This window comes from Parasteatoda tepidariorum, chromosome 3 (assembly GCF_043381705.1).
Source record: "Parasteatoda tepidariorum isolate YZ-2023 chromosome 3, CAS_Ptep_4.0, whole genome shotgun sequence".
NCBI lineage: Eukaryota > Metazoa > Arthropoda > Arachnida > Araneae > Theridiidae > Parasteatoda > Parasteatoda tepidariorum.
In genome coordinates this window covers 19,835,698-19,845,260 of record NC_092206.1, presented here as the reverse complement: position 1 = coordinate 19,845,260, position 9,563 = coordinate 19,835,698, and the positions used below count along the sequence as shown (strand labels likewise).

Sequence of the window (9,563 nt, the reverse complement as noted above, 5' to 3'; positions counted from 1 at the left end):
TTAAATCATTTACTAAATTATCTACCTTGGCCACTTAACCATCATAGGGTGAATGAGAACAGGTTCAGTCTAAGAATGAATTTTTAGTAGGGGGTAAGTGGGAGCAGGTGCAATTTAAAACAAGATTTTTTATAGGAAGTAAAGATAGTGTGAATGGTAGCATGAGTTTGTGTAGTGATTAAAAGATATCTTGAAATAACGTGGGGGATATTTTAGAAACTTTGCTGAAAATATCATGATATTTATTTCAAAATAAATATCGGATATATATCTTGATATATATCATGATATATATCCATTGATATATATCAACGAACCCTGATTAATGGTTTGGAAAATTTTTACTGTGTATTTAGTACATATAGCTTACGAGTCTTGTATATATTTACTTAATAATTAGTATATGTTTGTTTGTCATATCTTCAATAATTTAAATGTAATTTTAAAATATTTTCATAAACACATGTTAATGATTTTTTTTTTATTTCTATGTCACTCAAATTATGTATTTCAAAAATTGATGAAATTTTTTTTAACATGGAATTTCAATTATCATTTATTTTTTTTGCTTCAAATAGAATTTAACGAAACTTTTAATTTTCATCACTTTTTTCCAGTTTTTATGTATTTTATTATTTTTTTCAAGTTTTATTAATGATTTGGAAAATTTTTACTGTGTATTTAGTACATATAGCTTAGGATTCTTGTATATATTTACGTTACATTTGTGTTAATTCAGCTTAAAATTTACTAATATCCTTGACTTGTACTTGTTAACATGATATAGAAGATCTTCAGAATAACCTTTTCTTTCTTTATGATATGTGTTTTTAAAGTTGGTTACATCTTTATGTAAATATCATTACAACTTTAGCATTTTGTTTTATTAAAGTTTGAGCCTTTAATTTTCATCATTTCTTTTATCCAGTTTTTATGTATTTTATTATTTTTTNTTTTTTTTTTTTTTTTTTTAGCAAAAAATTATTATTTTTCATTAATTCTGGCATTTAAAAGTTTAATGTTCTGCAATTATACAAATTTTTTTTATATAAAAATATTTTTTTATATAAAGAACGTTTATTTAATAATTATCATATTGGTCGTCAACTTGACTGAATGGATCATGATATATTACAATAAAGTCATTTAATAAAATTTTAGTCATATTATTGAAAAATTTTTGTTCTTATTTAGGTAACTATTTTCATAATTTTAGGCGACTTATTTTCATGCTTTAGGGTACTAGAAGCAACTATTTTGTTCGTTTTTTCTGTGGCAACCCTGTAAATACTAGATAAGTTGTTTCAGAATTTTCAATCGAGTATTTTATTGTTCACTAACTTTCTTCTTCATAAAATTTTTTACCTGCATAGTCCCTATGTTTCCATTTGGAAATTATTGAAACTCTATTGGTAATTATTTAATTAAAAGAGGTATTGAATCTCATTAGACAAAATACTAAGTTTGCAGTTTAAGGTTATTAGCCAATCTACATTTTTAAGCGCTTCAGGACCATGATAACATGTGCAACTGCGTAATTCTTCTATTGCGGCTGGTACTCTCGTAATACTGGATGTACGTACCCTTGAGTATAAAACTTCAAGTATGCTGGTCTTGGGAAGCACTTCTTTCTCATTCTGCCGGCCCTGAATAACAAATAAATACTGAAAGGTTTCTCAGAAAAGAAAAGTTAACAGAAAGGTTAACTCAGAGGGGATCTTTGTTCAGGCTGGTTATCAAAACATGAAGAAAAAAATGCAGTGTATTAAATAATATTCTTAATGATCTCTCTAATAATATTCTACAAAATTGCTGCCAAAGTAGAAAATTGGTTATATTAATTATGTCTGTTTCATTGATGTTTAAATCACTTTATACTGCATTAAAGATAAAAGAAGAGAAACATTTTTTATTCTTGCCAGAAGTAGGGTAAGAGTAAACAGCATTATTCTCATAATTGCTGTTGCTGTGGACTGTTTTGAAATCAAATTAAAATTGCTGGTTGCTTCGAAACACTTATTAATGTAATGATGTTTGGAAATTAAATTTTTTGTGTGCATAATACTTAATTTTTTTCCAACTTATTTTACAGGTAGAAAAACAAGAAAAAAAGAAAAAGAGGACTGGTCGAGCTAAACGAAGAATGCAATTCAATCGCAGATTTGTTAATGTAGTTGTTACGTTTGGCAGGAAGAAGGGACCAAATTCTAATTCATAATTTATGTATGTTTTCAAGTTGGTATTAAAAATAAATTTGCTTTTGAATTGTTATGAATAATTTTCTTAAAATTATTTTATATTCTAAATTCATAAACTAATTCTATTCACAAATATGTTTTGTATACTTATTTTCTTTAACTTTATTGTACATATTACTTTTATTGAAAATATGTCTTTTGAAATATCGAATGTTTATTTGAATTGCGCTGCCAGTTCTGTAATAAATTACATTTCCTCTGCTTAGAATATTAAATGTTTCAAGGTTAGTTTATTTGTTAAAATTGTACTCGAAAAAATTGCTGACAACAACTGTTCAGTTCAGCTCATAAGGAAATTAACAGTTTATTTTAGAGCAAGCCTAGTGTTAATGGCAAATATTTCCATAGTATGGTTTTCAATATTGCAATGAAAAGTCGAACAATGGTAAGCTTAGGTTTTGTCTAAGTGGGGAGGCATGTGATCGTGTTATTTTTCTTTTATTTGAAACAAAAATGACAAATCATTTTTTCATACTTCACCTGTTAAAATCTTCAAAATTGTTTATAGTAGCGATTGAAAATTTTATTCAGTCTAATATTTTTGAGCTGAAATTTCATGTCCTGGTTTAACTGGCGAAAGTTGTTTAATTTTAATATTATCCTGAGAATATTTATAATTATAAGAAAGTTTTGTTTTAGGGTGAAAAATTTTCTCTTGGATATTTACTTTATGTTGGGAAGTATTTTTATGCAAAAAATTCTTGTGATTAGCTAGTAGCACAAAGGATACTAAATTAATTAAACGAAATTTTTGTATGAAATATATATTATTTTTTAATCTATCTTGTACCTATCGCATTAGTGTCGTATAAATACCAATCAGAATGTAATTAAACACGTTTATTGAGGGGGGACAGGAAGTAAATGTAAATATTAGTTACGAAGTTATTTTCTTCTTTGAGCAACCAACATCCATTTAATAAATAAAATGAAAAAAATCTTATTTTTTAAAACAAATAAAAAACTTTCTTCTTCAAGTGATTAAAATTCTGGAAAATCATCTCTTGGGCAGCATTTGCCCTTAATTTCATAAGCAGAACTATTCACTATAGTCCATTCCACCTTAAGTTGACTAGTGCTGTTTTGAATTTTGGCACTACTAATAGTACACATGTTGAGATAAGATGGGTGCTAAAGTGCATTGAAAATAATTATTCTTTTAATTCATGTCAAACAATTGCCGATATATTTAAAGACATGTTTAGCGACAGTGTGATAGCTAGATCTTTTTCGTGTGGGGCCAATAAAGCTTCATATTATTTGTGTTTTGGCTTAGCACCATATTTTAAGTCGCAAGTTTTTGAGAGCTGTAAACTCTCAGGTGAATATTGTTTAATGTTTGATGAGAGCTTAAATAAGTCTCTGCAATCCAAGCAGTTGGATGTTTTAGTCAGATTTTGGGGTGAGGAAAATGTTGTCACCAAGTACGTTGATTCGAGTTTTTTAGGCCATTCTACAGCTGATGTCACGGTGTCTCATCTTCTCACCACCGTCAGCAAATTGGATTTTTAAAATTTAATGGGGATTTCTATGGATGGGCCTTATGTAAATTGGAAGATCTTCGATTTGTTTCAGACGAACTTAAAAATCAATTCGGCTGCCAAATGTAGGTAGTTGTAGTCTTCATGTTGTGAATAACGGCTTTAAAAGAGGATTTGTTGAGACACAATGGCATTTGGACGATTTTTTGAGAAGCCTTCATTGGCTATTTAAAGATGCTCCAGCAAGGAAAGAAGACTTTTTAGAAGCATCAGAAAGTAAATTGATGCCTCTCAAATTTTGTGGCCATAGATGGCTGGAGAATGGACCAGCTGCACAAAGAGCTTTAGACATTTTGGATGACTTAAAACTATACATTTCTTCTGTTGAAAAGGGGAAATTAAACAAACCCAGCAGCAAATCTTATTTGCTTGTAGTTGCTTCATGCAGGGACATAATTCTTCCTGTGAAACTTAATTTTTTTCTGTCAGTAATTAGAATTCTTCAGCCCTTTTTAACTTTATATCAGAAGGATTGGCCGATGCTACCTTTTCTGTCTGGGGACTTGAGAAAGATGATTTTAAATTTATTGGATACTTTCAAAGTCTTAAAGAATGAATCTGTGACTGCAATGAAAGAGCACTGCGACTTTGCTAATTTTGATTTCAGTAATCATAAAAGCAGCATCAGCAAAGTTTCAATTGGATTTGTTGCAGGAAATATGCTGAAGAAACTGCTCGCACAGAAGCAGGTAACTGATAAAGCTGGTCTGGACCTTCAGCATGACTGTCAAAAATGCATTATTGCCATTGTGAAAAAAATAGCAGAAAAATCACCCCTATCTAATCAGTTAGTTCGATGCCTTGCATCCCTAGACCCCAGGAGGATGTATCACAGCAGTGATAAAACATATAAGAAAATGGCTATCATCTTGAAAGAATTGGCTAGGTGTAGAAAAGTCAATGATGCGGAATGCGATACTATTCTTTTGGAATTTTTAAATTCTGTTGGAGTAAGTGTTGAGTTTAGAGACTTCAACCAAACAACTCAACGACTGGATGAGTTTTTGAAGAAACACATGTGTGTCCATGAGTATTCCAAAGTGTGGAGTGTTGTCAAGAAACTTTTACTTCTCTCCCATGGGCAGGCTACTGTAGAGAGAGGATTTTCAATCAACCGGTAGGTTGAAGTAGATAATTTGAAAGAAGAGACTTATGTGGCAAAAAGGCTTGTGAAAGATGCGTTGTTATCCTGTGGGGGGGCAAAGGGAATTGATATCACCAAAGAGATGAAGATTGCTGTCAGAGGTGCTAGGCAGAAGTACCGTCATCACCTTGACCTTAAAGCAAAAGAGAGAGAGATAGAAAGTAAAAAAAGACCCAACAATGATCAGGAGCTCCAAGAACTGCAGTCAAAAAAAATTTGTCTGGAGAAGACTGTGACTGAACTTAGCAAATCAGCTGACAGCTTGCTAGAAAAAGCTGAAACAACTGAAAACATATTGTTGGTGAAAAAGGCGAATAGCTTCCGAAGGACAGTAAAAGAGAAGCAATCCGAAATTGAAACCATAGATGAAAGAATTAGTGAATTGACCGAAACCAAGAGGGAAAAAAAAATTTGAAAGTTTTTATAAATAATTTCTATTATAAATAATGTTATAATCAATAATTTAAGTGTAATTTTAAAATATTTTCATTAACGCATGTTAATGAATTTTTTTTATTTCTATGTCATTCAAATTATGTATTTCAAAAATTTATGAAATTTTTTTAACATGGAATTTCAATTATCGTTTATTTTTTTGCTTCAAATGGAAGTTAACGAAACTTTTAATTTTCATCACTTTTATCCAGTTTTTATGTATTTTATTATTTTTTTCAAGTTATATTTATGATTTGGAAGGTTTTACTGTGTATTTAGTACATATAGCTTAGGATTCTTGTATATATTTACTTTAGATTTGTGTTAATTCAGCTTAAAATTTACTAATATTCTTGACTTGTTAACATGATATAGATGATCTTGAAAATAACTTTTTCTTTCTTTATGATATGTGTTTTTAAAGTTGGTTACATCTTTATGTAAATATCATCAAACTTTAACATTTTGTTTTATTAAAATTTGATTTTCAAAGGCTTTATTTGGTAAAATACGTATTTCAAAGGTTGATGCAATGTTCTTAAAACTGTATTTTAATTATGGTTTATTTTTTTATTTTTTTGCTTCTAATAGAAGTTAACAAAGCCTTTAATTTTCATCATTTCTTTTATCCAGTCTTTATGTATTTTATTATTTTTTTCAAATTTCATTAATGGTTTGGAAAATTTTTACTATGTATTTAGTACATATAGCTTAGGAGTCTTGTATATATTTACTTAATAATTAGTATATGTTTGTTTGTCATATCTTCAATAATTTAAATGTAATTTTAAAATATTTTCATAAACACATGTTAATGATTTTTTTTTATTTCTATGTCACTCAAATTATGTATTTCAAAAATTGATGAAATTTTTTTAACATGGAATTTCAATTATCGTTTATTTTTTTTTTTGCTTCAAATAGAATTTAACGAAACTTTTAATTTTCATCACTTTTATCCAGTTTTTATATATTTTATTATTTTTTTCAAGTTTCATTTATCATTTGGAAACTTTTACTGTGTATTTAGTACATATAGCTTAGGATTCTTGTATATATTTAAGTTACATTTGTGTTAATTCAGCTTAAAATTTACTAATATCCTTGACTTGTACTTGTTAACATGATATAGAAGATCTTCAGAATAACCTTTTCTTTCTTTATGATATGTGTTTTTAAAGTTGGTTACATCTTTATGTAAATATCATTACAACTTTAGCATTTTGTTTTATTAAAGTTTGAGCCTTTAATTTTCATCATTTCTTTTATCCAGTTTTTATGTATTTTATTATTTTTTTCAAGTTTTATTAATGATTTGGAAAATTTTTACTGTGTATTCAGTGCATATAGCTTAGGAGTCTTGTATATATTTAAATCTAGTACTTATTTATTTCACATTTGTGATAATTCAGCTGAAAATTATTACTAATTTAATTCTGCTAAACAATTTTTTTTTAAATGTTTTATTCTGAATCCTTGACTTGTTCTTGTTATCATGATATAGATGATATTGGAAATAACCTTCTCTTTCTTTATGTATTTAATATTAATTAGCATTTTGTTTTATTAAAATTTAATTTTCAGGGACTTTATTTGATTCCTTTTTTCATCATATTTTATCACAGATATTCAACAATTACTTGGTGTATTTGGTAATGTTCTTTACACTTCATATGAGACATGAGTTTTTTAAAAATAAATATCTTTAAACAATTTTAAATAGTGTGTTTTCTATTTTTCTTTACTGTAGTTTGTTTGTTTTTTATTGTACAGATCATTTAAAATGCTTCTTTTTCTTCATGACTTGTTCGAATCTGCTTATTCAGAGGTTGTATATCTAACTTCTTTATATCTAGGCCCTATGTAAAATTCAGAGCACCTTTGCTTTTTTTTATACTAGGGTTACTTTTCGAAGTAAAGAGAGAGGAATGGAAGTTTTATTTTTCAGTACTAATTATTTTTTTCATATCATTTTAGTTTAAAATGTTAAATTTTAGTCTATCTTTTACTTGAATTTAAGTCCTTGAAAATTTTATGATTAGTCTTGAAAAGTACTTGAATTTTTTTTTTAAAGTAGAGTATGAACCCTGTATATGCTCTTTGGTATCCTGGTTTCAAATAGGAGGACGTATACTTTTAGTAACACCGCCACTTTTGAAAATCCAAAAGTAAGAGAATATTCAGGCTTGGTCAAAAAATCTCCAAAACTGCTTGACAGATTTTAAAGAAATTTGCTATTAACATATGTTATTAAATACCAAAAAAAAAAGGAATTCAAAACTTCTGTATGCTCACGATCACATATAACACTCTTCAAAATTACTCAGACTTGACCCTCTTTCTAAAATAAGAGAGTCGTTCATCCTTAGGTTGCCTAATGCCTGCCATCAAGCTTTTGAATTCATAATTGTCATATGCAGACATCGTGAAATTCGGTCATTATTGTCGACGAATAAATTTTGAGTGGCGACTATATTTTTAGCTTTTTAGTTACTATCGGACTTTTTTTTATACTTCAATATTTATATTTTTTTAAAAATCAGTCTGAAAATTGAGTTTGAAAGATGTTTTTTTTTCTGTTCTCGAATATGTTTTTAACAATCATCAGTTTAAAAAACTCAGTACTTAATGAATTTTGTTTATCTCAATGCCAAAAAAGGTGGCATCAAAATTTTTACAGCTGAAAAACCACAGGAAACAATGAAACCAATGCAAAATCGAACGAAGGTGGTCGGAAAAAGATAGGTGATTACTCATGTGCATGGTTGGAAATTCATAGACCATATAGTTTGAAAGACTTTCAATATTGCTAAGAAATACATCGGTTAAATGCCAAAAAAATGTTTTGAAAAACCATGTAAATGCATGATGAAGTCAGCACAAATCGAAAGGGTGAGTCAAAACATTATTATTCACATTCTAAATTCACTTGCCATATTAATCCTATTAAAAAATGCCCATATGCAAATTTTATCAAAAAACAATCAATTCATGCAAACTACATTCAGCTCCAAATAGTTAAACTCTGTACATTTAAATGTCCTGCAAAAGAAAATGGAACCCCTTTGCCAAACCTCAAAACAAATTCCCTTTTGTGGAGAACATCTTGATGAGAAAGATCTACATTTTATAACATGAACAAAATATTTCTTACTGTTAACCCACCATTAACCCATGTTTCCTTGTGTCATTGGGATAAAAGCCAATTGTCTCATTAGATGGTGCTCATGATTTCCATCTACTTAAATATCCATATCAGGTAGGTGGTCTGAGGCTAATCTTCCCAAACTTTATTTTTGGTAATAAACACTCTATACATTAAAACTATTTTTAATCGTTCATTGTGCGAGCCTGATGGAAACATATATATAGAACCTTATATCTGGTGTGTTAGGAGGGGCTAAAGTGGCCCGTTATGTATGTTAAGTATCCCATAACCCCAGTATTCATTTTTTAAAAACGAGTACTTCAACATATATATAAATAAAAGAAAACTCAAGTATCAAAGAAACCTATGTTCCTTTCAATCAAATATTTCTACTTACCGAAGCGAATAAAATACCATAGGATTTCGTTAATCAATTCTTTTTTTTTATCAATTAATTATGATCATATTTAAAGATTTTGAATGTGGATCTGAATATAAACAACCTAAGGAGGGCCTTGGCTTTCTCAGGAAGTTTTTCCAGGCTAACCTTTTTCCTGTTAGTGTTTCCCTTCAGTCTTTCTAGGTATACAACAATGTTCAGTCTTTTCTAGTGTTAGATTTTTATTTACTGTTGCATTATAAGGTATGTATATATTTCAAGTTAAAATAAAATCTTAGTTGATCTTTTTTTTTTTTTTTTTTTAATGAACTTAAAATATTATAGTTATGGCTTACAGCTTTGTTTAAACTTTTAAATAATTGCAGATAAGCTGTTAAATACTATTTTCTTGGCATGGTATACAGGCTATGTAGACAACAGCAATGACGGCTAGACTCTCACCACCATTTAGACAACTATTACTATAGAGATCTTCCGTGATTTTGGTTTCAATGGAGCCTTCAAGTAGCAAACTTTTATTCCAATAAAACCAGGTAACTATTAAATGCTTTTTTCTAAATGTTAATAGACATTTATTGTGTGCAATAGGCAAAAAAAAAAAAAAATTGCTGTAAGTAAATAGACTTATTAAATTTAC

At 28.6% G+C, this 9,563-nt stretch overlaps 1 pseudogene; it reads left to right on the top strand.

Annotated features, from left to right (window-relative positions):
- The first annotated feature begins 3,336 nt into the window (after positions 1 to 3,336).
- On the top strand, positions 3,337 to 5,387 carry LOC122270750 (uncharacterized; annotated as a pseudogene).
- The last annotated feature ends 4,176 nt before the right edge of the window (positions 5,388 to 9,563 follow it).